The following is a 25,222-nucleotide window of genomic DNA, read 5'->3' as shown; positions in this document are numbered from 1 at the left end:
TCTGAGAGGAGTATGTTTCTTCCACCTGCATAACAAGGGCTACAAGTGTGGCTGAACCCCAACTCTTGAGTTTCAAAGAAGGCCACCCTTCAAGTCAGAGCACTGCCCCTTAGGGGATCTGGCATCGAGCTCAAGACACAAAACACTGCCACCTTCTAGGCCTTCACTCGTCCCTGAGGCATAGCATTGGAGCTTAAACAGGACTTGACCTAAAGCCTCAAAAGCCAAAGCAAACGTCGTAGTCTAAGAATCTATCAACGTCTTCTCACCTTTCATTGCTGAAACCAGTAGAGAGACTTTAGGGTGAACTTGAACAGATACCTATTTTTATCCATCCCCAGACTGGGAAGATATTCTTTAAAAAGATCTGAAGACTTGAGATCCTCTACCCAGAAAGAAGAGGTTGACTTTCGCTTAGGAGCCCATGATTGACACCCCTTCAGAGACGGCACCACAACTCAGACATTTCAAAGGCGTGACTATGAGTCCCACTCCTCACATAATTCCGTCTCTTCCACCACCTCTGCTCGATTTACCTCCACCACCCCCACCTCTGTCACATTCCATTCTCCATAATCGTTCCCGGACACAGGCCTCCCCAGTCCTTTTTCCTTGCCAGATGATTGAGTCCGTATTTTATCGCTATCCCACATAGGACCTGTGGGAGGGTTATGATGTAAGGATTATGATGTAGACTCTTCAGGGGTCCCAGACTTCAAGCCAGTGCCACTCTGGTCCTCTACCTCAGGTGATAGTTACATATCACGAGGGTCATACAAAGGACCTTGTCATACCAAAAGGTGACGTACATACCATCACTGAGAGAGATTTGCTTCTTGGTAGGTAGCTTGCTCACCCACCTGAAAGAGAGCAGGAGAACAAATGCTGCAGGCAAGAGTGTTGCAGTTGGGACTGCTGCACATTTGCAGAGGACTAATTCTGTGGGCCTCCTCTTGTGGTATAATAGGGCACAATGGTACTAGATGGAGTGTACGTTACAATACTTTAAATAACAATTTAGGAAAATGAGGAAGGGAATGGTATTGGAGAGTAAAACTCCAATGCCTATATACGAAGCACATTGACAGGTAAACGCTAAAATCATCCGATGCCTTCACTCATGGTGCAACACTCCTCATTAATCTCCCTTTTGATGGGAAACAACTCTTCGGTCCCCTGTAGACCAAACGCTCAAGAAACTAAAAAAAGATATAAAGATAGCCAAGAATATGTCAGCCCTTCAAACCTCCATCCCCCTAAGGGCTCCTTTCATAGGCAGCAATATTAGTGTGAAGTGAGAACAACGTCCTCCATATAGCCCAGTCATACCAACAAGTGCAGCAGTCTTACCACCAGCAAGTATTAACTCCGCAGAGGCACTCCCATTGGTGAGACTCTACCTCAAAGCGCTAACTTACATGCATCCCCTCCAATCACGTGTCACCTGGGACCAGGAGTGTGGGCAAAGACTCCAAGGGTTTGTTCTACATAGAGACTACAAGGGTTTGTTCTACATCGAGAAGAAATATCCTCAGACCAATATCCTCAGACCAATGGGTTCTAGGCATCATCCAACATGGTTACTGTCAGGAGCTCCTTTCAGACCCACCAAACATGCCACCCCTTGCATACACCCTAAGCACAGAACACTTTCTCCAAGAAACAAACTCTTGTGCAAAAAGGGGACAGACAGCCAGTTCCCTCACAACAGCAGGGCAGAGAGGGTATGTTACTTGTATTTCCTAATCCCCAAAAAAGACTTCCCTCTCAGACCTGTCCTTGACCTAAGGCCCCTCAACTGAAGCATCCTCTCACAGCATTTTCAAATGACAATTCCGCAGAATGTTATCCTTTTATTACAACTAAGTGCCTTCATGGCCCCACCAGACCTAAAATACACCTATTTCCACATACCCATCCATCCAGCTCATCAGTGATACGTTAGCTTCATCGTAAGTTGACAGCACTACCATTTCAAGGTTGTACCCTTCGAAGTCACTTCAGTCCCAAGGTTGTTCATCTAATGCCTTGGGGTTGTAGCTGCACACCTTAGGAGGAAAGGCATACATGTCTTCCGTTACTTAGAGGACCGGCAGATCAAGAGTACAGGCTAACCGCAATGTCTCATACACACACCCAAGTTGCCATCTCCCCTGTTCCACAGCTTGGAATTTACAATAATCGCCACTAAGTCCCATTTTCAGCCCCTACAAATTAACCCTTCCCAGGGTCCATTCTCAATGTAGTCACCGGCAACGCTTAACCCACTCTCCAGTAAATGCTATCTTTTTAGCAGTTGCTGCTTCTTTTTCAATCAAATTGTTGTTTTCCAGTCAGAACAGTCATGTATCTCTTAGGCATGATAGCTTCTTGCCATAGTTCCCCACACCAGAGTACACACGTGCCCATATCAGGACTGCCTCAGTGAGACATGAACAACCTGTTGCAAGACAGGCCCTTCTTCACCTCTATTGCACAAATAACGACACCTATGAATTAACTAATACTCCTCAGAGTTTAGGCTCTCTGGATACCCCAGCAGCAGTAGTTCCACATCAGCTACCTACCTACCTAGACCTCAAAGCCTTGTTTCACAACATTTAGGGCACAGTGGTGCTGAGCCTTGTTTCACAACCTTTAGGGCACAGTGGTGCTGATAAAAATAGATAATCTGACTGCTGTGCACTACCTACAGAAACAGGGCGAAACTCACTCACTGCTGCTCTCAGATCTGGTGCAAAATATTTGCCATTGGGCAACTCATCACCACATTCAACTCTTCGTGAAATACCTAACTGGAGTGGACAACCACTTTGCTTATCGGTTCAGCAGGACGCATTAAGTCCATAAATGGACACTTCATCCACAATTCCTAGTCCTCTACTTCCAGCTCTGCGGATTCTTGCAAATAGACCAATTTGCCAGTCATAAAAAAGCAAAATGCCAAAACTTCACCTCCAGATTCCCTATGGTTACACGCAATGCTCTATGGATGAACTAGTTAGGGATATTTGCCTATGCTTTTCCTCCTCTCCCTCTCCTACTCCTTCCGTACGTGATAAACTGCGGCAAACCTCTCATCTTCATCCTTTTGGCTTCCACATGGGCCAAACAACCATGGGTCTCAACTATGGGTCTCAACAATCCTTGAGATGTATGTTCCTCCTGACAAGAAGTTCCCCAACTGGCGGACCATCTTAGACAGGAACAGGGAAGGAACAGACACCCCGACCGCAGGCAACTCAGTCTAGCAGTTTGAAACCTGACTCAACCTGCTTTGATGTCTTTGTCCCGGTCATGTGAATCCTGTTGGAGCATGCATCTGAAGGCCATCAAAGAGCAGGAGGCAAAGCTCTTTTGGCGCCGGCCAGGGATGAGAAACAAATGTCACCATTTCAGGCCTCACTCTCGATCATCCTCGATACATTCTTTTAATTGGTAAGAAAAGAAAGCACAGGAAACATAAAAAACATTCCAAAGGTCAGTCAACCCGACTATCTCCGACTTCTGCAGAATCTTTGTCCTCTGAGTTGGGAGCTGGTATATTTGGAGCGGCTCACTACACTCCAAAGAGCTGTACACAACCAGAGAGCTGCCTCGATCTCCTCAACCCGCCTCCGAGTAGCACTTCCAGTATTTCCCAAGTTCCCAACTCCAGGCTCGAATCTGGCATCATTTTTTCATGACCTGTTTTCCATGTTCACCAGAGTATAGACGCCTTTTGGCCCTGAATCGGTTATCATGGCATTATATGGTGTCCTAGTGTTCATGCCACTTGCTCATCACACTGGGAACGACGTCAGCTCGTCTTGCCTTTGACCCTGGCGCTTAAATATACTGCACCACATTTAGCCCTGCCACCCCACCTCCGTCCACACCACAACAAAGCCCACGGACCCCACCTCTGGCACCAGTCTACGTAGTTGCCCCAGAGCAAAGTTCAACAAGAGAGGTGCTGATGTTACTAGAAGAGGAATATTACAGGCAAAGCATTCATTAATTTTTCGGATCTGACTATCTGTACTTGGATTCTTAATGCAAGTATGATGCTAGCAGTCTGGCCAGGAATTTCTAGGCTTGGCATCTACAATTGATTTTAAGTAGGCACTGTCTTTCCAATAATCATAGCCTTTCAAAACAAATTCTTCAATAAAGGAAGCTGTATAGATCAGCTGACTAAGCATATGTTTCTTCAAGGGGGTAGGAACCAATTTAAAATAGTATGATTTCTGGTCTATTGCATTATAACCAGTGAAATATGTATACTTCATCTTTTGCGTATTTAAGCTATACTGAGGTTGAATTGAGCAATGCTCCCATTGAGCATAATTATATTGGGGATGCTGTCCACTAGACCTGTGCAAAAAAATAATGTCCATAATGTTGATGTTAGAAATGGGATTTTTGGTAGGCTAGGGCATGCGCTGTAGCCGGGCAGAAACCACCACTCTAGTCAGGATAAGAGAGTTACACTCCTTAAATAACCCCTGCTCGCCGCCTTGATAGCTTGGCACGAGCGGTCAGGCCTATCTTAGAGGCAGTATGTAAAGCATTTACACATAACCAACAGTAATACAGTGTAAGCACTACAAAAGGACACCACACCAATTTAGAAAAATATCCAATATCTTTATATACTTAAGACAAGACCAAAAACGATAAAAATCCACAATACAGTACTTAAAAATCTTCAGTTATCAAAATATGCTTGAAAAACAGTTCCTTGATGTCGATCGCTCCATCCGGGCCTATAACGGCGTCGTGAGCAAACAAATCCAAACAGTCTCGGTCGACCGCAGAGTCGCGGGCCAACTACGGTGTCCCGCAAACAGAACCTGTTAGAAATGCAGGGCGTCGGCGACCTCTCGTTCGAGCTTCCGAAAGCAAGGCGTCTGCAGGCGTTGGTTCCGGAGGTCGGCGCAGGAGTCATCTGGGCCCTCGAAGTCACACGCGTTGCAGATCTAAATCCTCTCTGTTGAAGTCAGGAGCGCTGGCGTCGGTAGGCGTTGGGTGGTGAGGTGCGGCGTGATGTGCTTTAAGGTCACGGTGCGAGCAGCGGCTCGGTGGCGGCGTCAGATGGCGTTGTCGGTGAGACCATGGTCGCGGTGCGAAGTGAATACTGTGCTTGTCGTAGTGCTGGCAGGTCACGGTACAAGCAGTGGCAGCGTCGTAGCTGTAGTGCTGTTGTCGGCTGACGAACTGGAGTCGATGGCGCAGGTAGGCCAAGGCTGCGGTGGGGGATGAGAGTGGTGCGTCGTGTAACTTTACGAGCGGTGCCCTCGAACCACAGTGCAAGCAGCGGCGTCTATTTTGGCATGGAGCGGTGTCGGGGAGGCCAAGGCGTCATCATGAAGCGAGACGGTGTGGAGTGTGCTACCCACAGGTCGCGGTGCGAGCAGAGGCTTGGTGGCGGCGGTGCCCTCTGCGGTGCCTTCAGGATACAGAGTCGGAAGGGGTGTTGTAGACGACGTCAGGTTGCTTTTTCTTCTGTTGCAGCACAAAACACAGTCCCATTGCTGAGGGCAGAAAAGCTTGAAGTCTTTGCTATTCCTGAGACTTCTTGAACGGGGGCAAGCTCTACCACAAGCCCTTGGAGAAACTCACAAAAGTAGATTGCAGAAAGTTCAGTCCAGTCCTTTCACTGCCCAAGACAGAAGCCACCATTGCAGGCCAACACAGCAAAGCACACATCAATGCGGTAGTTCCTCCTCACAGCTTCTCCAGCTCTTCTTCTTGGCAGTCTTCTTGGTCCAAAAGAGTTCTAAAGTTCCAGGGTATGGGCCCCAATATTTATATCCCAAAATCCTTTGATCTCTTAGGCAGAGAGTGTCTGTACCCAGCCAGCATCAGTTCTGCCTTCTCTGGTTTGGCTTCCTGACGGCATTGTCAGAGGCAGACCAGACCCATTCAGGTCCAAGGAAATCTCCTCCCCCTACTCTAAATGCAGCCCAGGTCTATTCAGCCATTCTCTGACCCACCTAGACTATCAGGAGCCACTCCTGCTCCCCAGCCCTCTGTCATCCAAAACCCAGACAGTCCTACCACACTCTAGCAGAGGCACACTGGATGACTGAGCAAAAAATACCTACTTTCCAAAAGTGGCATTTTCAAACACAAAAAGTATAAATCACCTTCACTAAAAGATGCATCTTTAAATTCTGAGTTCAGGCATACTAAACTTTATTTTCACCTCATTCCCCTGGCCAGTTATGTTTGTAAAATGTTATAAACAAACTCCCCATTCCGTCCTATGGGGAACAAGTAGCCTTGCAATAGTGAAAATCGAAATCGGCGGTAATTCACTATCAGGGCATGCCATACTCACCAGGGCATGTCCTACCTTTCACATACACTGCACCCTGCCCACAGGGGCACCTTGGGCCTACCTTACTGGTGGTTGACATGTAAGAAAAGGGAAGGTTAGGGCCTGGCAAGTGGGTACACTGGCCAAGTCGACATGGCAGTACCAGACTGCACAAAGCTCTACATTTACAGGCCCTGGCATACGCAGTGCACTTTACTAGGAACTGACACATAGATCAAATAGGCCAATCGTGGAAACACCAATCCATAACACATTTTACCACAGGGAGCATATGCACTTTAGCACGGATCAGCAGTGGTAAAGTGCCCAGAGTCCTAAAACCAACACAAACAGGTCAGGTAAAAATAGGAGGAAGAAGCAAAAAGTTTGGGGATAACCCTGCAAAAAGGGCTATTTCCAACAGTTGATATCCGAATAAATCAGCATAGTTAGCAGAATTTAAATAAAAATCCTCAGCATCAAAGACAGTGTAATATTGCAATTCAGAAAACATCGAATTCACAGTATCAACAGAACACATATGGTATCTGCAGTGTCTCCGTAGAACCAATTTCATTGAATGGTACTTTATCCAATGCAGTTCCATCAGTGACTGGACACGCTGAAATTTTAACAAGGGAATTGTCTCTTTTCATTTTATTTGAGGAGGAATGTAGGGCCAACACCCATCGATCAGTTCTGCAGCAGAGCGTTCTGTGAGGTAATGGCCTATGATCAAAAGGAAAAGAACAGCCACAAACCCAATCCACAAGAACAAAAATACCATTGAAAATACAATCCAGCTATATATCCAAGGCAGAATCAAATATGTGTGTTTAAACCAGGAGATGACAACACAAAGGCAAAACAGAAGACAACAAAACAATTATCTTGATCAATATAATAACCAGAGGAACGCAGCTGAAATAGAGGATGCTGTGATTCTGGATGGACAGGTGGTTCTTGTACCGCCTATAGGGCATCAACTGCCGGATCCGAATACACAGTGTCCATTACTGATTGTATAGAAAGTGTAACAGGAACCAGGTCAACTGAAGTCTCGAGATCTCCTCCCCCTCCCTCTAGCCAGGGAGAATCAACAAGGATGAGGCTCACAGGCTGTAAAGCAACATTCTGTGTACAAACACCTCATGGCATACTATTTAGCATTGGCTGTATGGTGTAACTTGACATGTTCAATGAAAACAAAGTGATTATCCTTGTATCCAGGAAGTGGAGGCAAAATGACAGTTCGGGTGCCCTAAAGACCAAGCTCCATAACCGGAGCACAGTAGGAGGGGCCGAATTCTTTCTTGATAGCGCTCTTTTCACCAACGAAAGCGCCAGCGGATTGGAAAGCCAGCCGGTAACTGGAATCTGAACAGCCACATCCAATTGGAGAGAAGAAGGCAAATGACTTTTAGCCAAAGTATCACAACTTTAATGTAGATCCTGCAAGATAGCACAGTGGCAATCTACGTCAAAGGTTACGGCTGCCGCCACAACATCTAGACCATCCAGGTCTGGAACATACATCTTGATGCCAAAGATCCTTTTGTACGGGGTAACCCCTACCAGAGATCTTTCAGGGAGATTATAAAGCGCTTGCTGAACTCCATCATGATGAGTCAACAAGCCATGTCTCATACTAATACCCCCGCTGTTAAAGACTTCTTCAAGTCACGGTTCATCCGCTCCACAGCAGAGTTGCCCTCTGGCCTATATGGAGACGAGAAATGCACCTGCACTCCCATCGACGCCATTTAATCGCGGTACACCTTAGAGGCAAAATGGATCCGAATGGAAAGCGCCACAGGCATACGTTCCGACAAAGACCTGCAAATCCTTAGTAGTTCGAGCGTCAGCTGAACGCTGTGGCCCGACACAGAGGAACCTAGAGCAAGAATCGACTGCAACTAAAATTTGAATGCATTATCAGATTCAAGGGGACCGCAATGATCTAGATAATTGCAGCCAAGGGGCTGATCTGAAATATAAAGGTGTTTCCTGAGATGAACGTGACACCGTAGAACATTTCATGTGTTGACATACGTCACAGCATAAGACCTAACGGCGAGTCTGTTGGTATAGGCCACACCACCAGTAACGTTTTTGTAAGAGTAATACAGTGGTCGCAGCCCCTGCATGGGCAGAAGCTATGCCCTCATGCGCGGCCATTATTAAAGAGTGTCTGTAGTCAAGGTTTGGTATCAATCAATCACAAAGGGAATCTTGATTTGCATAGTTAGAAGGAAAACATTGAGAACAAGCTGTCCCCTCCTGACAGGCAGCTAAAGCAAGCAAGATGTTATCATCAATTTTAGTCATAGAATGCGTAATCACGGCTACCCTAGTCATAGCTACTGCAGGTTGGGCTGCTTAATCAGGCATAAAATTACCAACAGCGCGCGCTCCTGCATCTTTATGGCCCAATATGTATGAAACATGTGTAAATTATCAGACATCTTTAAGATAAGCCACCTTGATCCACAGCATTTTATGCTTCATCATGCTTCCTTTTGAATCTCGAAAGTCCTTTTGTTTTCAAAAGTGTAAATTATCATTGTATGATTGTACACAGTAAAAAGAATCACACACCAGTAGGGTGAGTGACTCGGAATCAGAATGCTGAAAGCCAAAAGAAGCGCTTTGAGCTCACCCAGTCACCTAGAGACTGTGGATAAATCAAAGTGGAGTGGAAAACTCCATTGTTCATAGTTCCTACAACTATAGTGCAAGCTGCAGAATAAGTCTTAGAACCAATGGCCGGTTGTGCCGAACCATCAGTGTAAATGATACATTTTTACTAATCAAGAGGAAGAAGCGTAGAAGGGAGCGGATGAATATGTTCATATTGAAGAAACTCTTGTGTTTGTAGCGAAGGTTCAAAAACAAAAACAGCAACAGACGTCAAAGACGTAGCCCATTGAATCCAACATGGGTGAAGGGCTTTAGAATTAGGAACGGTAGCTTTTTACGGACGATATTGGTAATCAGGGCCATACTGTGGGTGTTCTGAACTGCAAAAGTGCGTGTATGACTATTCAAATGTCTGTAATCCAAGACTATGCAATAAGAACTGTCATGTTTCAAAACCAGTAAAAGAGGATTATTCATAGAAGAGACGGTGCTCAAGAACACCCTGATACTCCAACTGACTAAGAATGTCTTTAAAAGTTGACTTCATGTCACATTTAATAGGATACTGAGGCTGCGGTTGAGGGGTGAAACAAATCAGAATAACATGTTGCAGAGAGTTCACATCCCAACCAACCTGGTTGGGGTATAGGGCAGGAGTCAACCCAACGGCACACTCTAAAAGCATAAGCATTCTGCAACTCCTCAGGAATGAGATGTGAAACAGAAGGGAGAATGTATCTTCCCCACGAGGACAAGCAAGAATAAAGGAGGGAGGCCAATCGACCTTCGCCAATAAAATGTCATATGAAGAAGTCAAACTGTCCCAAAAAATAGCATAATTTTGCGTTTAATATCACCTTCAATCTGAATGATAAAGTTTATCAGGAGGTACAACCTCCTATCCGCTGTCGCAACTGTAAAAAAGGTTTCAGTTGCTATCGCCTCCAGAAAGCGGCGAAGTGTCTGGCGCACTACAGTGACATTCACTGCGCTGTCGAGGAGGATCACCACCCATCTCCTATCCAGGAGAAGGGTTCCCACTGTCTGGGGCACATTTTGCTGTTAAATCCGCAGCCTTCTTCTTTTGGAAAGGATGTCTATATGGAAGTGGTTCCTCTCTCTTGACTTTAGTGTGAATGTCCTGTTTAGGTTTCACAGACTCGCCTTGCCTGCGATCCTGACCTAAAACACACCAATTTCCACATACCCATCCATCCAGCTCATCAGTGGTACGTTGGCTTTATGGTAAGTTGACAGCACTACCAGTTCAAGGTCGCACCCTTCAAAGTCACTTCAGCCCCAAGGGTGTTCATCTAGTGCCTAGGGGTTGTAGAGGACTGGCAGATCAAGAGTACAGGCTAACCGCAATGTCGCATACCACACCCAAGTTGCCATCTCCCCTGTTAGACAGATTGGAATTTACAATAATCGCCACTAAGTCCCATCTTCAGCCCCTACAAATTCTACCCTTCCCTGGGTCCATTCTCAATGTAGTCACCGACAAGGCTTACCTCACTCCCCAGTAAATGCTATCTTTTCAGCAGTTGCTGCTTCTTTTTCAATCAAATTGTCGTCTTCCAGTCAGAACAGTCATGTATCTCTTAGGCATGATAGCTTCTTGCCATGGTTCCCCACGACAGAGTACACACATTCCCGTATCAGGAGTGCCTCAGTAAGAAAGGAAAAACGGTTGCAGAACAGGCCCTTCATCAACTCTATTTCACAAGTCACGACACCTATGAATTAACTGATACTTCCCAGAAAATGACAGTTTAGGATCTCTGGTTACCCCAGCAGCAGTAGTTACACATCAGCAACCTGGAACTTCTTGACATTCACCTAGACCTCAGAGCCTTGTTTCACAACATTTAGAGCACTTTAGTGCTAATAAAAAGAGACAATATGACTGCTCTGCACTACCTACAGAAACGGGGTGGAACTCACTCACTGCAGCTCTCAGCGCTGGCACAATATATTTGCCATTGGGCAACTCATCACCACATTCAACTCTTCGTGGAGTACCTAGCGGGAGTGGACAACCACTTTGCCTATTGGTTCAGCAGGACGCATTAATTCCATAAATGGACACATCATCCACAGTTCCTAGTCCTCTACTTCCAGCTCCGCGGGTTCTTGCAAATAGACCTATTTGCCAGTCATGAAAAAGCAAAATGTCAAAACTTCACCTCCAGATTCCCTAAGGTTACACGCTATGCTCTATGGATGAACTAGTCAGGGATATTTGCCTATGCTTTTCCTCCTTGACCTCTCCTTCTGTACGTGGTAAAGAAACTGCGGCAAACATCTCATCTTCATCCTTTTGGCTTCCACATGGGCCATAAAACCATGGTTCTCAACTATCCTTGAGATGCAAGTACAAAAATATTGAGAAAAGGATCGAAGTTAAAAATATACATGAACAAAATATTGATTTTTATATATATTCACTTAAAAAACCATAGGTTTCACACATGTTATAGTTAGCTGGGCATTTCCCTCGTAAAAAAACAATGAAATTCCCCGTTATAGTTAGTGCAGGCAACTATAACTCACGCGACCGCAATCCGCTACTGATGACGTCAGATATTACATCACTGTATTTAGACACTTATTTACCCATGTCTTCTTCCATTCATCTTTAGCTATACATATATTTCATTTTTTTTTTTTTTTCAGAAAGACACATATGTCATCAGTGATGTAATATCTGACGTCATCAGCAGCGGATTGCGGTCGCGTGAGTTATAGTTGCCTGCACTAACTATAACGGGGAATTTCATTGGTTTTTTACGAGGGAAATGCCCAGCTAACTATAACACCCCTGAAACCTATGGTTTTTTCTGTGAATTTCAAAGGTTTTTTAAATGCTAATTTCTAACTATGCCTACAGAGATAGGACATGTGAAGAAAGAAGAAAAAATGGACAGAAAGAAAAAAAAGAAGTGCAGAAAGAAGCAACAGAAGTCCTCAAAGACGAAGAAAAGTGCAGGAAGAAGGATAACGTGCAGAAAGAACAAAAAGAAGAGCAGAAAGAAGCCTTGTTGCAAAATCATCCTGTACCCTCAACTTTTTCAGACGGATACTGGTGGTAACTGAGTCTGACTAACCAGTCCTAGAGCCAGTGCTATGTTAAAAGACACTTAGAATACAGTGAAAACACCTACATACACTAGGGAACATTATGCGTTGGGGTCCCCCTGTGATTAGCATGACCTCCTCTGTAAGCCCCTAGTATATAATAGGGCAGGGGGATTAAAACTACCTCTTAAAACAGGCCACAGGGCGTTTTTGCACACGTTAACTCCGGCCCCGTCCCCTCCCTTCACCACTGTTTAAACACGCCCTGTGTCCGTTTTTAGTTGGGAGATTAAGTTCATTTGAATCCTGAGGGTCCCTAGGGTCCAACTAGCCCACTAGGTACCTCCAGTAAGTGCCACAGAGCTGCGTTGCAGAGAGGTGTAAAAAGTGGCACGGCCTGGACCACCTCTCTGCAATGCAGCTCAGTGGCGCTTACTGGAAGCACTTGGTGGGCTAGTTAGCCCCCAGGTGCCCTCAGTATTGAAGGGAAATTATATCCCCAATTTAAAACGTGCCATAGTGCGTGTTTGCACACGTCACCTCAGGCCCCGTCCCCTCCCTTCACCACTGTGTAAACGCGCCCTGTGGCTCTTCTAAGTTGAGAGATTAAGTCCCCTTGAATCCTAAGGGTCCCTAGGGTCAAACTAGACCATTAGGTACCTCCAGTAAGCGCCACAGAGCTGCGTTGCAGAGAGGTGTAAAAAGGGGCTTGGCCTCAGAACACCTGTCTGCAGCGCAGCTCCCTGGCGCATACTGGAGATGCCCGTTGGGCTAGTTGGCCCTCAGGGACCCTCAGTATTGAAGAGAAATTAATTCCCCAACTTACAACTCGCAAGGGGGCGCGTTTGCAGAGTGCTGCAAGGAGGGGGCGTGGCCTCCGGCACGATGCCAGTCTTTTATTTATTTTAATTTTTTAAGAAGGGGGGCTGTGTGGTTCCCCTTCTTATTCTAATTTATTGGCCCTGATGACCCCATCCCCCAGGGCCTGTCTCCTAATTATATTTTTTTGACCCCAATCCCCAGGGCCGGCCACTGTTTTTTATTATTTTTAAAAAATATATATTTATAGACACACCTAGGACATGCTGGACAAACGTACATACCTATCACCATGACGATTTGCGTGATATTCATTAAAAGGCGACTATGCATACAATGAATCCACGTGGAATGTATTTACACCACTAGTGAAGCTCTGACATGTCTGATGCCCTACCGTGTCTAATCCCGGTAGACACCCTTGTCGTTTATTTATACAAACATGGGTAGCTATTGACGGGCACATTTAATACACATGCACACCAAGCCATTCAAAGGGGATTCGACAAAAATTCGACCAAAACTATGCAAGAAACCCCCCTCACGGTTAATAAAACACACATCCACTGCCAGATGTGTAATACTTTTTATTTCCCTCTCTGGAAAGGGGACGAACATCACTTGAGAGTCACAGCGCGCTCCTGGCAGAGCCCAATGCTGTGTTACACCCACCATTGCCTGCTGAGTGCCACACACCTCTGTGTTGTATTCCACTAGCTAGTGCATATGCTATGACACTCTCTAGCCCATGTGCACTGTAACACCACCCCGTGAATATGTCATGCCACACTTGTCTTCGCACGGGTTATATTGCCCCATCTAACGTGCCTTCCTCGATGCCTATGTTATAACGCACAGTGCTATGCCATACATATTACAATCTGGGATCCATATCTTTGTCACAGTGCATATGCAACGTTACACTCCCCAGCACATATTTTATATTACAACTTTAGAGACTAGTTAGGTTACACAACACTGCCCTGTGGATATTACACTCCAAGGCGCATATCGCATAGCACGCGCTAGAGCCTGTGCTATCTCGCGCTCTCCAATGAATCTGTCATTGCGCACAATGTATTGCATATTATATTTCACGCCGGGTTCATCTTATATCACACTTTTTGGTGCATAGTTTATACCATACACTATATCTAGTTTTCATTTTCAATCGTGCTCTCAGGACTATGTTCTATATAACACTGTGTTCACCTACCCTTTTCACGGGCATTACATTTTGCGATAGAGGGTGGAGGGTCAGGGGGTGTTTCTGCCAAGTGAGCCCGGAGTCACAGTCACAAACATCCTCTTCTTCCTGAATATAAGTGAGATTATGCTGCATACTTGTTCATATTATAAGTAGTTTGCACAGACACACGTTTTAAAAACAATAAAGTTCCTAATACCCGCCTTCTCTGAACAGTTAGCTTGCTGCCCCATCCCCCTCCACCCTATCCTCTGTTGTGTGAATCCATGGACTAGCCTCCTCCCTCCTGCCATGCATGGTCTGATGTGCTGCCACTGCCCTCAATTTAGAATGATGTACCAGTCCACTCCTCCTGCCCTCCATTGCCCAATTCTATGCCCCATCATTGACCTCCTGCTTAAACTCTGTGCTTAGCTTGCTGCCCCTATTCTCCTTCCCCCTGCTCTCCGATGTCTTTGTGCATGCCCCCCTGTTCCATCCTGTTTGCCCACCATGTTCCATGGACCTGCCACTCCTATCTACTCTGAGTGTTCTGTTGAGCTGCCACTCCCCTCCCACCTGCCTAGCATTGTCAGATGACTAACCTGTCCCTGCCACCTCCACCCTGCCTGTCCACATTCCATGCCCCTATCCTCTTCCTCCTGTCCTACATGGTCCATTGTACTGTCACACCCTTCTGCCCTCCCTGGTCTGTTGTGCTGCAACTGCTCCTCCTGCCTGCCCCGTGCGGTCTGTTGTGAGGCCCCTTCCCCTGAACTTTCTTGTCTGTGCACAGGTCCTGACCCTCCCTTCTATCCTCCATCGTCCTTTGTGCATGCCCCTGCACCCTCCTTCTTGCCCATCATAGCCATTGTGCTGCCACTAACCCTCCCACTTGCCATGCATGGTCTTCTGTGCTGCCATGGCCCCTCCCACCTTCCCTGTGTGGTCAGTTAGCTGCCCCTGACCCCCTCCCACCTTCCCTCCATGGTCTGTGTGTATGCCATCACAGTCTCACTGTTGCTCTTCATGGTGTGTCTTGCTTGCCCATCCTGCCTGACCTCCATGGATATCTTGCTGCTCCTGCCCTGCCCCCTTGCCCCCAGCCCTCTGTTTACATGTGCAGACCCCTACTCCCTCCCTCCTGGCTTGTCTGTTCCATTGTAATGTCCCTGATCCGTCCCTCCTGCCCTTTATGGTCTGTTATGCTGCAGCTTTCTCTCCTGGCTGTCCATTATGGTCAGCTAGCTACCATTGCCTCTTGCCCCTCTGTTCTCTGTTGTCCATGTGCATGGTCCTGTCCCCTCCCTCTTGCTTTCTATGGATTGTTGTGCTGCACTCCTGTCCCGCATGCCCTGTTTGGTGTATTGTGCTGCTGCAAACCCTGATGCCTGCCCTGCAGGGTCAGTTTGGTGCACCTCTCCATGTCCCTCCTGTCCTCTGTTATCCAAGTCCATGTCCCTACCCCATTTCCTTCCATGATCCAATGTACCATACTTGCGAACATTTTGAACTTGGTAAGAGGGAGATTTTGAAAAAAAAAACAGGGTATTGATTTTCCCCTTTGAGTTACATTGAAAAAGAGGAGATTGTAGACAGGAGACAGATCAAATAAAGCCCATTTGAGCTTCAAAACATTGGACATTTCCTGGCTGAATCGGGTCTGTTGTCATGTATGGTTGTACTAACATTGCCTCTTCCTTCTGCCCACAATGGTCTATTACATTGCCACAGCCTCTCTTGCAAGTCCTGTATTGTTGGTTTGTTGCCCCTGCCCCCCTTTCCACTGCCCTCCATAGTCTGTTGTGCTGCCACGGCCCTTCCTGCCTGCTCAGTGTGGTTAAATTGTTTCCTTTGCACCCTCCTACCTGCCTTCAATTTTCAGAGTCCGTGCCCCTGGCCTCTGCCTCTCAACAGTATCCTAATGAACAACTAGATTGCTAACATTCTATATTTATTACAAAAGTGTGGAATGCCTGACGTCATCTTGATGTAATCAAAACTGTAATACCTAGAGCATTTCCTTTAGAAATTACATATATGAGAGGGTCTTATTGGCATCAAAATTATGGTTAGTGCTCTAAAAGACTAAAATGAGGACATATTTTCTGAGTTTTCAAATAGCGACAAAGCACTTTTAAATTATTTGTTATCTCTGTTTTTTTATCCAGTTGACCACTTGATTAAATGTTGCGTTGCACTTAAGGGAGAGGATGTGGTGTTACTTCCAGAACTGCAGACTTTGCAACTGGGGAACCAGGTTGGAGTTTCTGCTTCAGCTCGACATTCTGTGATTCTGGTCAAATCACTTAGTCTCCCCATGTCTACAACCAAAATGAATTTGTTCTTGTGTGATGTAACCAATGCTCATGTAAAGCACTCCAATACCTGACAAGTCTGCACTATATAACACTGCAAAAACACAAAATAATAAGTGTTTTGCACACTTCTGTCATTGGGCTATATTTGGCCTACATCTGGGTGATTTTGGGCTACATTTGGGCTCTTTTGTCTCCGGTGGCCATCTTGGGAGATGTATTTGTTATGAAGTTTCCTAATTTCCTCATGTACTGCAGTCTCCTCAGTATGAAATGCTTTCAGTTTTTTACTTTGATTCCATCATGAAGGTATTCAGATATGTCACACATTTGCCATGAATTCTGAATGTTAGTCCTCTAGTTGCTCATTAGATCACTGTAGTAAAACTACTGTTCACCATGGAAGTCTGCTCCTGGTATTAAAAGTGCATGTTTCAGTCTGCATGTCAGAATTTTTTAATGAAATAGAAGAGGATTTGAGAAGTCACTCAAAATGTGCCCTCATTTTCTTTCTTCAGCATTAATCATAATTTCTATGGCAAAATGAACCCCCTCATTGTGTTCCTTTTTAAATTAAATGTTTTAAGTGTTACCAGTTTATTCCAATCAAGATGGCTTCAGGTGTGCCATACTTTTGTCATAATGAAGACAGTAAGCGCTCTAGTTGTTTTTAAGAACACTCTGGGACATTCTGTCATTGGGCTATACTTGGGCTACATCTGGGTGATATTTGGGCTACATTTGGGCTCTTTTGTCTCTGGTGGCCATCTTGGGAGACTTATTTGTTATGAAGTTTCCTAATTTCCTCATTTACTGCAGTCTCCTCAGTGGGAAATACATTCAGTTTTTTACTTTGATTCCATCAAGAAGGCATTCAGATGTGTCACACATTTGCCATAAATTCAGAATGTTAGCACTCTTTTTGCTCATTAGATCACTGTAGTAAAGCTACTGCTCATCAGGGAAAACTGCTGCTGGTATTGAAAGTGCATGTTTCAGACTGCATGTCAGAATTTTTTTATGAAATAGAAGAGGATTTGAGAAGTCACTCAAAATGTGCCCTAATTTTTTTTTCTGCAGCACTAATCATACTTTTTATGGAAAAATGAACCCCCTCATTTTGTTCCTTTTTAAATTAAATGTTTTAAGAGTTACCACTTTAATCCAAGCAAGATGGCTTCAGGTGTGCCATACGTTTATCATAAGTAGGACTGTTAGCGCTCTAGTTGTTCTTTGGAACACTCTGGGAAGCTGCAGTAGAACACAAAGGAATCAACTGACAGTCTCTGCCCTTGTTGGATGTACATGTTTTACTGAGAATGTCAGACTTCATTCTCACATGACTGAGAAAGATAATGTGAATTTACAGAAAATAAGCTCTCAGTTTAGCTTATAGATCACCTTCCAAACCTATGTGGGAAAAGCATGAGAAAATATTTTTCTCTCAATCATGATATCCCAGCAGAAGGCTTTTTCACATGGTGAAATCACCTTAGAACATACCACAATTCCTAAAATGAGTATGGTACCATCAACAAATGATTTATAATGTAACTAAAGTCTTAAAACCTTCTATTAACTGCAATGCTTTTTAATGAGGTGCTATCATGTATATTGGTCCCAAGATGGCTGCCAACACTTCTTGGATGAAGTGCTGACAGCCAATCAGATCTCAGGATGAGATGTGTGGTTAGGCTCCGCCCACATATATATATGATTTTACTTTTGATTTTCTCAGGAACTACTGAACAGATTGACACCAGACCTGCAAAAGGCACTTCCCTGACCTGAGGACTACCTCTCTGCCAAATTTCAAGTAATTCTGTTCAGCCATTGGGCTGTACCTTGGACTAAAGGTCCCTATGGAAAATTGCATGGGGAAAACGCGTTTTGGGACCCCCCTTGTTTCTCAGCCCCCGCTTGACTAACCCCCCCGAGACTTTCAGGGTAGGAGCGGAGCGGAGCGCCCCACCTTTGAAAATTTTGCCAGGATTCGTCAACCGGCGCCAAAGTTATTCCAAATAGAATGTTGCGGATTGCCTATGGAAACACGGTCCTAACTATAACTATCTACTGGCGACCGCCAGTAGATTATATATATATATATATATATATATATATATATATATATATATATATATATATTAATAAAATTAATTTAAAAAAACAAAGGAAAGTGTTGGATAACGGACGGGTAAAAATTACTACTCCCACTTCAAAGAATGCAACAGTAGGGAAAGTGTTGGATAGCGGAGAGGTAAAAACTACTACTCCCGCTCCAATAAGTGTAACAGTAGGGAAAGTGTTGGGTAGTGGCGGGATAACATTTACTATTTAAAAACAAAATATTAACAACAGCAAAAATATTTAAAAATCAATAAAAAATAAAATAGAATACAAATATATTTAAAAACACATATTATATTATCAACCCCTTCGCTGCTAGGCCTTTTCCCCTCTGTGCTAAGCCTTTTTTTGGCTATTTGGGGTAGTTTGCGTTTAGGCCCCTGTAATTTTTTGACCACATAAGGTATCCACGCCAAATTTGCGTCCTTTTTTTGCAACATCATGGGAATTCTAAAGGTAGCCAGGGTTTGTGGATTCCCCCGGAGGGGACCCAGAAATTTGCCAAAATACAGCTAAATATATATATATATATGTTTTTTTAAATGGGGGAAAAAAGGTCTACAGATGAAAGCGTCTGTTTTTTTTCCCTGAAAATGGTATCAGAAAAGGGGTTGTGGTGCTGAAATCACAATCTTCCCAGCTTTCAGGGACAAGCAGACTTTTGTCAGAAAACCAACATTTTTTACACGGTTTTGGTATTTTTCTGGGACATAGCCTATTTTTGCTATTTTTTGTGCTTTCAACCTCTTTCCAGTTAATGGTAGAAATGGGTATGAAAGCAATAATGGATCCTGGAAAGTTATACATTTTAGAAAAGTAGACAACATTCTGTATTCAGCAAGGGGTCATTTGTGTAGATCCTTCAAGGTTGCTTTATAGAAACTAACCGTTGAATATAGGAAAAATTGAAAATTAGTTGAAAAAAACTGCCATTTGTGTCAACGTTTTCACCGGTAACTTCTTCTAACTATGACAGCTGTTTGAAAGCAATATACCGTTACATCCGCTGGACCTTTCTGGTTGTGGGGATATATAGGACTTGTAGGTTCACCAAGAACCTGACGAACCCAGAGCCAATAACTGAGCAGCGTCTTGCAATCGTTTTTTATTATGTACCAGGTAGATAGCAATTAATTTGGGAAAATCTATACATGGAAAAATCAGTATGAAAGACACCTATGTATTTCTGAAATTGGAACAAAGTATTAAGTTTAGAAACAGTATACATTTGCACATTTTCCAAATTGTGAGTACCCATACTAGCATGAGAATTGTAGGTCATTTTTTCAAAAGGCAGAAATGCATCGAAAGTCAATAGGTAAAAACAGTTGCTCTACAAATCTGTGTTCTCCTAAGTCTCCCGATAAAAATTGTACCTCACTTGTGTGGGTAGGCCTAGTGCCCGTGACAGGAAACGGCCCCAAACTCAACATGGACACACCACATTTCCACTGTGAAAACGGACCCTTTTTTTACAAAGTGCCTAGCTGCAGATTTTGAACCCTAACTCTGCCAGCACCTAGGGTAACCTAGCAAACCTATACATTTTTTAAAAATAGACACCCAGGGGAATCCAGGATGGGATGACTTGACTGGCTCTCACCAGGTTCTCTTACCCAGAATCCCTTGCAAACCTAAAATTTGGTAAAAAGAAAACCAAATTCCTCACATTTCTGTGGTGGAAAGTTCTGGAGTCTGCGTGGAACCATAAAATTCCACCCACCCGGTGTTCGCCAAAGTCTTCTGAGAAAAATGGTACCTCACTTGTGTGGGTGGGTCAAGTACCCGCGACAGGCAAGTGCCCAAAACCTATTGAGGCGACTTCAGAATTACTTATCAAAAAACAACCTGGTTCTGCAAGGGGGGGGGGGTTCCATGAGTTTTTGGCCCTGGGCTCGGTGGCCATCTAGGGAAACCTACCAAACCCACACATTTCACAAAACTAGACACGCTGGGGAGTCCAGCAAGGTATGACTTGCGTGGGTCCCGCAACATTTCCCTTCCGAGAATCCCCTGTAAACCTCAAATTTAGCTGAAAAAACCCAAACTTTCCACATATTCTTGTGTGGAATCAACGTGCCGGCACAAATGTCCTACCCCACAGCATTTTCCTTAGTGTCCTGAGTAAAAATGTGTACATTTTCCACACTTTACCCCTATAATCCCCACAAACCACAGCTAAAATAAAACTGTAATACTTTATTTACACAACTTACTTTCAGTAAAAAAAACTAATAGTATTTAACTAATTATAAAGTGGGTAAAATTAATTTACTCTCAACCGTTTACACCTATAGAAGTAAAACCCACACACCAAAAATATAAGCAATTACCCTAATTATATATCAATTAGTTAATATTAATGATCAACTAATTATTAATCAATTAAACATAAATTATTTCCCACCCGTTACCCCTAAAAACTACACAACCCACACCTAAAATTAATTATACAATTTCCATATTTAATTTTCAATTAATCAATATTAATTAAGAACTAATTATTAATAAATTAAACATAAATTACTTCCCACCCGTTGCCCCTCTAAACCCCACAACCTGCACCTAATATTAGACAATTTATATAATTAATTTACAATCAATTAATATAAATTAACAACTAATTAATTCATCAAAAATAAATTACTTCCCACCTATTACCCCTATATATCCTACAACTAGCACCTAAATATTTTTTACACAATTGCCATAATTATCAGTTATTAATATTAATTCATCACACACAGTAAAAAGTTGCTATTTTTAGAGGCAAATTGGCAAAAATAAAATGTTAGAAAAACTGCCCTCACCCACCAAAGTTTGTGGCATGCTTCATCATAGGCCTGCTAAACACACCTCTAAACAAGCCAACGCGTAAGGTGGAGCAATAGGTTGGGAGAGACAATAAAAACATACAGAAGAGTAGGGCTCAAGCAAAAAATATAAGTGCAGACAGACAAAGTTAAAACTAACTCCAGGAACTCCAGATACCTATTTTATTCGCGGATTCCCAGGTCAGGGTTAAAATAAGTTTCAATAAACCAGTGGTTGGTGGTGAACTGGTAGATTATGGGCCGTTTACCCCTCCACTCTGCAAAATCGTCTACATGTTTCAGCCGGACTCAGGTGCCGATCACGATCCGGTAAAAAAATTCCCCGTGCGACTCGTATCCGGTCTTTTTACCGTACGAATCGTACAAGTGCCGTACGAACTGGCAATCACGATTCGCATGGGAAAAAGACCATACGAATCGCATTGGGAATAATTCCCCACACGTCCTCGGGTCGGAAAAAGTGTCCGACACGTCCTCGTACGATTTACCGTACAAACGTGAAAAGCGAAGTCCGACCGGGGAATCACGATCCGTCCCGGGCGTCCAAATGTACAACCGTATGGTTAAAAGACCGTCCGCACCGAACTCCTATAACAACCATGGAGACGTCCAAACAGGTGCCCGGTACGTGCCGTACCCCCCCAGCCCCCGCATGTACGTGTCGAACCCCCCCCAGCCCCCGCATGTACGCGCCGTACCCCCCCCAGCCCCTGCATGTACGTGTCGTACCCCCACCCGTGTATGTACACCCGAGTACGTGTCGAACCCCCCGTGTATGTACACCCGAGTACGTTCGAGTCGTACCCCCACCCGTGTATGTACACCCGAGTACGTGTCGAACCCCCCGTGTATGTACACCCGAGTACATTCGAGTCGTACCCCCACCCGTGTATGTACGGTGCGTACATACACGGGTGGGGGTACGACTCGAACGTACTCGGGTGTACATACACGGGGGGTTCGACACGTACTCGGGTGTACATACACGGGTGGGGGTACGACTCGAACGTACTTGGGTGTACATACACGGGGGGGTACGACTCGAACGTACTCGGGTGTACATACACGGGGGGGTCGACACGTACTCGGGTGTACATACACGGGTGGGGGTACGACTCGAACGTACTCGGGTGTACATACACGGGGGGGTTCGACACGTACTCTGGTGTACATACACGGGTGGGGGTACGACTCGAACGTACTCGGGTGTACATACACGGGGGGTTCGACACGTACTCGGGTGTACATACACGGGGGGTTCGACACGTACATGCGGGGGCAGGGGGGGGTACGGTGCGTACATGCGGGGGCTGGGGGGGTACGGCGCGTACATGCGGGGGCTGGGGGGGGTACGGCGCGTACATGCGGGGGCTGGGGGGGGTACGGCGCGTACATGCGGGGGCTGGGGGGGGTACGGCGTGTACATGCGGGGGCTGGGGGGGGGGGGTACGGCGCTTACCGGGCCACCTACTCTGGTCGTTTCGCGCCGTACTTCGCATTTGCGGCACTTTTTGGGTGCCGTGAAAATATTGCCGTCCGGACTGCTGTCGGTTCGAATCGTAATTCCTGGGTCGTGAAACGCTGCCTAGAAGCGTCCCAACGTCACGTCGCAGCATTCCCGGATCACATTCGTATGCATTTTTTCGTCGGTCGGTGTTTTTTACGATTCGTACGGAAATGGTGTTTCCGTGCGAATCGTAATTCCATGTTTGTAGTGTTTTACAACCGGGTACGAGTCGGACGGAGAATACGCTCCGACCGACGGTTCGTACCCGGTTTTTACCGGATCGTAATCGGCACCTCAGTGTCTTCCCCGGCTTTCATCAGGACTATTAGATCCCCGGATTTATACCCTTCTCTCCTACCTTAATAAGTAAATTGTGGTTTGAGCCTGAGTTTATACGTAGGTCATGTAATCACACTTGGATTAAAATCAAGTTTCCCTGTGATTCGTGCTCGAAATGGCAGGGAAGCAAATATGGCTCCCTGTAGTCACACATGCGTCAAGGTGAGTCCGTCACTGTAGCTGTGTCCCTCTCAGCGGCGTGAAGGTACTAATATTAATTAACAGTCAATTTATAATTAATTACAAATAAATTACTTCCCACAATTAACACCATAAAATCTCAAATAAATATTAATAAATAAAAAAATAATCATTAATGTATTATAATTAAATTATTTCTCACCCTAATCTCCTATAAACCCACAACCTCCTACAGAACAAAAAAAGCTAAATGTAATTAAAATAAAATTGATAACTACTAAAAATGTAACACATATATTAAAAAATACTTATACAAAAAAGCATACATCACATACATTTAGAATATAAACTAAAACACATAACACTAATTAAAAAATCGATATTTTTACAAACAATATTAATGACTTCTATATTTTAAAAAAACAATATTTCTTACCTTAAATTTAATATTCTTGACCACGATATTCTTGCTGTCGATAATTCTGTATCACGATATTTCCAACTCGATATTTGTGTGCGTCAACATTTCCAACTCAATATTCTATCTTAATACCAGGAAATCTTTCTTCACCCTGCAGCCTGTACTACTAGAGTCACTGTAGGAAAGTGGGTTTCTGTTGCAGTACCCCCCTCACTTTTTGCCTGATTTCTGATGCACTTTGACTTCATGTGCCCTGGCTCCCTGCCAGTTAGGTTCCAGGGGCCTGTGTTCTTTCCCGAAACTGTACCTTTGCACCCACAATTGACACATCTCTGGCCACAAGTAAGCCCAATGTGACCAGGGAAGGCCTCTAAGGGCTGCAGCACCTATTGTGCCACTCTTAGGGACCATGCACCCTAACACCCACACACTGCCACTGCAGGCTGTGTTTTGGTGCAGAGAAAAGTGCAGAGTCGACGGGGCACACATTCCAGGTTGCCAGGCATGCAGTCCACTGTCTGTGGCCTAGGTGAGCCATTCCTCTAGCAGGGTGATCTAGACCACAGGTGAGGGTACAGCTGCATGAGCACTGTACCCCTACAGTGTCTAAGTCCATTCTTAGACATTGTGAGTGCAGTAAACCATAAAGAGTATATGGTCTGGGAGTTGGTCATTACGAACTCCACAGTTCCATAATCGCTTTACTAAAGACTGGGAGGTTGATAGCAAACTTCTCAGCACACAAAGCCACTCTGATGCCAGTGTGGGATTTAATGCCAAATGCACACAGAGGGCGTCTTAGAGATGCCCACTGAAAAACGACTTGCCCTGGTGTGGTTCCTGAATGGCAGACGGTCATTTGCCACCACTAGACAGGTTTCTGGACCCCTGGGTAGAGAGCCTCCGCTCTCTAGGCCCAGAGACAAAGCCCATCCTGGGCAGAGATGTCATGCCTCCTCCCCCCAGGATTTATTTATGTCCACGAAGGGGCAGCTGCAAAGGCCTGCTGCCTTTGTAAGCTGGCCCTGCTTTTTCCTGCCCCCCAGCAACTGGCTCCCACCGGTTCTGACCTCCATTTTGAGCGTGAGAATCAGCAGGAAAACCAAGTTAGGAGGAGAGATGTGCCCACCTTTGACCACCCACATCTCAGTCCCCTCCATCTTGAAGATGAGGGGACCTTGCTAATTAAAGAGAGGCCCATGCCCCCCCTTCACTGGAGGGGTCTCATAATAGGGAGTGTACTCACCCCAAGGAAGGGACCTATTGGTCCCGACTTGCACACCCCTGTAACGCCCCCAGTATTTAGGGGGATCCTGAACTGATCCTGTGCCAAAATCCAACTTGTCCTGCAGCCAGCGACCTTCAAATCCCCTGGGAGAACTGACTGCCTTCAACAAAGACCGGATCTCATGCGAACAGCGCTCTGTTCAAAAGAAACTATAAAGAAGACCTCTGAGCCTGCTGAGGACAAAGAAACCAGGTGCCTGGAACCACTACTACTCCCGTCG

At 45.0% G+C, this 25,222-nt stretch overlaps 1 protein-coding gene across 3 annotated transcripts in view; it reads left to right on the top strand.

Moving 5' to 3' along the window:
* Nucleotides 1–25,222, top strand: part of ZNF592 (zinc finger protein 592) — a 393,935-nt gene that overhangs the window by 252,948 nt on the left and 115,765 nt on the right. The gene's annotated exons all lie outside the window — the stretch shown is intronic.

This window comes from Triturus cristatus, chromosome 3_1 (assembly GCF_964204655.1).
Source record: "Triturus cristatus chromosome 3_1, aTriCri1.1, whole genome shotgun sequence".
Taxonomy (NCBI): domain Eukaryota; kingdom Metazoa; phylum Chordata; class Amphibia; order Caudata; family Salamandridae; genus Triturus; species Triturus cristatus.
This window is presented reverse-complemented; position numbering and strand designations above follow the sequence as displayed.